Source organism: Tinamus guttatus, unplaced genomic scaffold, assembly GCF_059628265.1.
Source record: "Tinamus guttatus ecotype Peru unplaced genomic scaffold, ASM5962826v1 Tinamus_guttatus_pri_ptg000208l, whole genome shotgun sequence".
NCBI classification, from domain to species: Eukaryota; Metazoa; Chordata; class Aves; order Tinamiformes; family Tinamidae; genus Tinamus; species Tinamus guttatus.
Window position 1 is genome coordinate 570,309 of NW_028288742.1, and position 5,528 is coordinate 575,836.

A 5,528-nucleotide genomic window follows, 5' to 3' on the forward strand; every position below is an offset into this window, starting at 1 on the left:
TATGAGTTTGGAAGAGAGAGAGAAAGCATGCGGTATTCTACATCGATTACTGGTGTAAACTAAGCTGCTTAGCCTTTATATCCACACCAGATTTTTTTCCTTCCTTTCAGCAGTTCAGTTTATGAACTACTGGTATTTAAAGGGTGCAAAGGAGAGGGAGGGAAAAAAAAATAAACACCTTAAGTTTGGTGTAGTAAGATCCCGTGATGCTGCTAGCCCTTCCTAAAGCAACCGCACGCTGAAGACGGACAGTCTGTTCCCTCAAGCACTTTCAGCAAGCTGGTGGTCAACAGTTACAGCTCTACAGAGAGTTCACTGCTGACTTAAATATTGTTAGAGACTAACAGTCTCTTTCAGAGAACCACAAATCTCTCTACATTATCTTGTTCCAAGAAGAAAACAAAAATACTGTTGTAATGAATCATTTTGTGCTGAAGGACCAAAGACTAGTTGTATAGATTTAAACTTCTACAGGTATTCTGCAAAGTTGGAAAGAATGAAGGCTTAAGTTTATATGGGAACAGAGTTAAGTACTCCATGAAATCCAATGCTTCATAAAATTCTCTGTTATAAATTAACCTCTGAAGGTAGTAATTCAAGTGAGCAAGACATTAGCTTTAAAAATCCCCCTTCTATATTTGCCTTTCTATTGCTATTAATTTTTAACTCATTATCACCTTCAAATAGATTTATCTAGGCCCTTTGGTAACAGAGGTTGGAGACTATCTTTAATGACACTCAGATCAAAATTGAATCTAGCATGGAATCATTACTGCTGACCCGAAATCTTTTTACATCAACTTTAGAAAAAAAAATGTAAGACTTTCAATATTACTGAGGGCTGTTATTTTTTCAATCTTCTTTCTGGTAGTTCCTTTGAGCAAAATCTAAACTAGTTACTGCCTGTCAAGATTAATTTGATTTCTTTCAATTTTATATGCCTATGCATTCCAGTAAAAAGCACTGTGGAAAAACTGAGTATTTCACATTGTAAATGTTCGTTGGACTTTCAGAGATTTACAGTAGCATCACCACCATATGCTAATATGTTATCAAAGATAAGCTATGGCATACACAGAGCACTTAAAGTCAGTGCACTTGAAGCTGCTGTGAATAACAATAATCTACATTTTGCCTCATATTTTTGCCCACATTTGTCTCCAAGACACTCATTCATTTTCCCCTTCCTCCACACACTACAAAAGATTTACCTCTAGAAAACAAAGAACCTTTCAAAGCAGACTTATTGGATGTGCTTTAGTCATGCAAGAGGAGTGTGCTGCAGCATATCAGTAAATACTATCTCAAAGTAAACACCTCACAAATGTAGTGATTATACTTCACTTCTGCTTTACAATTTGTTCTGAACATAGAGGTTCATTTGCTGCCTCCTCAACAAGAATTAGGTTGCAATCAAAGATAGACTTAGGACTCACCACCACTAGCCTTGCCCATCTTTCACATCCAGAAAAATAAAAGTGGACAAAAATGGACTACAGCTCTGAAATGCTGTAGTGAGCAGGTCTATCCTGAGTCCACTCTACATGGATGGATGGATGTGTGCTTAATTTATATTATTTAAAAGCCTTCAGACTTCAAGAAAGGGAAAAAATTTCAGTTCTAAGTTGGACTTTCCATTTTGCAGCAAATGGTTTACTCAGTCACCTCCTTTGCTTTCTGCTAATTTTGCACAGTTCCAGTCAGGATTCTTCAAGCCTTGCCACAAGGGAACTCTGAAGATTTTTACCATCCTAAAATAGCGTAGGTCCTTAATAAGTATCAAGTGCTGACTGACTTGCCATTTTTATAGAAATAATTACTTTACATTTTGTACAAATACTAGGCACCCTAAATAAGGAAAGCTAGCGTTACTTACTTTTCAAAGCATCAATGTTTCAACCTAATGTAGAACTTGTCCTGCAGATGTTGTTGTGCTTTATTCCTTTAATGCTATCAGCTCTCGGAAAGATTTATCAAATGGGAATCAGATATATCTGTTCTCTTTCTCTCAAAATGAAATCTCTCTCAGCCTCCCACTGTACATAAATAAAGCAGATCCATCTCACACAGGATAACAATTGGTTGAATAACATTTGGCTGAATTTCTACCTGCACATATACTATGTTTACGTCAAACAACTCAAATTCTGGCAACAATTTTGCAAATTCAGCAATGCAACAGCCAGCCAGGACAAATACCGAAATGAAATGATAATCAAAATAAAGTTAGGCCAAGCAACACTAGAAAGAGCAATATGTCTGTTGCCAGTTCGATCATTTATTGCAGTTATAGCACACAGTATACAGTCTTAAGTTTAAAAACACCTGCGTTCACTGCAACGGTATTATTACTTTTCTATGTTAGGAGTTTTAGTGGTGAAACACTGAGTATTCACAGGAATGGAGCCTACCTTTAACTTCTGATACATCTGCAGCAGACCTGAGGAGCATCTGGGGCCAGACAGTAGGCTTGAGCACATGCACAAAGGAGAACGTACTCCTGAGCACCAAGTGGGAAACTAGAAAAACAGACTGATGGCACAAATGTCACTTTGAATCAACAGTGAATGAAAAAGCTCTGGAGATTTAGTTAAGATGGATGCATAAACTGAGGAGATAACAACATCCTAAAGAACAAAGAAGTGTAAGAAGCAAAGACAGAATAATACCTACCGGGCACCAAAGACAGTATCAACTTTGCTAGCAGGTAATTATACTCCACAGAAGCATAAACTTGTGAGATCGTAACATGCCAAAAGGCAGAACAGAGTGCTTCCATAAGCGACTAACTCAAGTCAAGTAATTATCAGAAAGAGTCTGAATGAAAAGCAGCTACAAAAACCTTTAGGAGATGGAGAACACTTTTTTTTCTGCCTCCAATTACTAAATAAAGTGAATTTCCACAGAGAGGTACCGAAGGACATACCCTCTAAAGCTAAGTCTCTAGAGCAGAATCTCTTTACTCTCTTGCAGTCTCCAGCCAAGTACAATCACAGCTCAGCCTCTAAGCACAATAGAATATGATAACACAAAAGGAATAATAAAGTGGAATTGTTACACAAGGACAAATTTTCAAAGAGATCTATACGACTGGTAAGAAAAGACAATGAAAGCATTAAAAATAGATGCTTGTCTTTCTATAAAATGCATTTAAAACTTGTTCAAAAAACTGGATACTTTATTCCCCAATAATATTTAGGGCCCAATAATATATTTGGGAGACCCTAATAGGAGAAACAAGAGAGTAGTCATATAGTTGTTTAATCCCCAGAGATATTTCACCAATTTTAAAACACTCCTGACATAAGGCAAGGAATCCCCTTACTGGTTAAGGTCAAAAGCACAGCAGAGGAAGAATGCTTCATGTCCTTTCCCAAGGGAGGATCAGAAGCTGCATCCACAGAGAACAACTGGCTTTGCAAAAGTTTTAGAGGATTAACCAGGCATGGAAACCCAGGTAATTTTTACTCACAACTTTTCACACACTGTACACACAGCTAGCAGAGCCAAGCACTGTCCACAATACTCTTTTATCGGGAAGGCCAACAGAAGGGTCATTCCTGCATCCAGACTTTTCCTACTCAGGTAGAGAATAGCTACACAGGAAAACAAATGAAGCTTTGGGAAGGCCAAAGGATTACCTCTTTCTCCACTTACCAGGGCTCCTTAACACCTTTTTTACCTCTCACCTTCAGGCTGCTACTTCTTTCCAGGTCAGGAGGAGTTAAGCAATCCCACAAGCAACACTGAACCATTCCTTCTCCTGCGCAGGGGCGTTGGACTAGATGCCCTCTACAGGTCCCTTCCAACCTTAAGCATTCTATGATTCTATTCACCACTCCCAAACTAAAGTCCTATCATCTCAGCACACACATTCTTACTTGCTTCAGCTCTTCACAAAAAAAGGCAGCTCCAGAGTCTTTCCAGAACAGCCAGCTCCAGCAACTAGGGATCACCTTCTCTGTCAGCTGTTTCTAATGAGCTGCACAGCAACAGCTGAAAAATAATTAGGCTGCACCATAAAATAACAAGAAACTCCATAATGATCTAAGAGCCAGCTCATTTTATTAGTATGTACTGTCCAAGACAGTGTTCACAGACGTGAATTTCTTCAAAAGTTTCTCATAACATACTGTTTCATTCTTCTTTTCTTAGAAGAGCTCCCCAGGGGATTCTGCCAGCTCAGAAGAATAGGTGGTAAGAGAGTAAAGACTCCTTGACCCAAGCCCGCTCTCTGTGTTTTCCTCAAGGAAAGCTGACATCATTCAGTGGGAAGGAGCTACTTCCACTGACCCCACATCCTGTGTTACAAAACTGTGACCAAAAAAGATCAGGAAGCCAGAAGAAAGACAGTAAAAAGTTAGAGGGTTTTTTTGTTACTATTATTTTTCAGTGGTTGGCAACAATGCTTTACTGCTGACAAGGAGAGGGCTTTTTGTTATTTACCTTTTTTTTGTCATACAACATAAAAGAAATGAAGGTATTAACTTCTGCGATGCATTGATTAGTTTTGACCATGAGGACAAAAGCAGGAAACTGCATCATTGATTTTATTAAGTAATTTTAGAAACCTTTTAGTGCCACATAAAATAGCATAACTGCTCTACAGATAGAGGTATAAGAACTAATCTTTGTATTTACTGGAAGCAAAAAGGCATAATTGGAGTTCCATTTGATACCTGAAAGCATAATAACTGATGGTGAGGCTGAGTACTGTCCCTGATGTACATCTCAACCAACTCTGCGAGACTTTTTTTGAGACTACAGCTATAAGTAGATTTTGGAGTAAAGATTTTTACCTGTATAAGTAACTGAGAACATGAACACAGCCACAGAAGAGCAAAGCCTGATATTCAATGGCTCTGTGCAACACGGCTCTACCTCTCCCATCTTCTGGAAAAACGGGCAAGTCCTGACCACACGACTAACAAGCAGAATGAGTGGGGTTATCTGCAGTTCCTCCCAGCGCAATTCTTCATCTTATAGGACTGCCAACAACATCTTTAAAAGGGTCTGTGCCCTTTCTCACAAAAATTGCAGGAGCTCTTGGGAGTTCTACTGTTCTGGCAAATCTCCAGACAGAATTTATGTCTGTTAATAAATCTATTAAGCAGAAATACTTCTCATGTAAGGAAACATTCTAGACTCAAAAATCAAGATAACAACAACAACAAAAAAAAGAGCAAGATAACAAAATAACAGAAAAAAGAGCCCCAATATATTACAAGTCCAGCAGGCTTCCTTTTCCAAAGTTTAAACATGTTAGCTATATTCTGAAGTATTTCTCCTGTGTACCTTAAAAACTCAGCTTCTCTGACATTACAAACTTAATGCATTTAATGTCACAGCACATTAATATAATTATTTTAATAAATATTAATAGCGTTATTAATAATATTAATATGTAATTTGTAACTATTAATAATAGTTACAATTAAATTTTATCTCTCAACTCCAAAAATCTCAGGGTACAGCTAACAGTTAAGACAGGTAACTGCAGAAGAGACTTGCAGGAGAAGTACTTCACC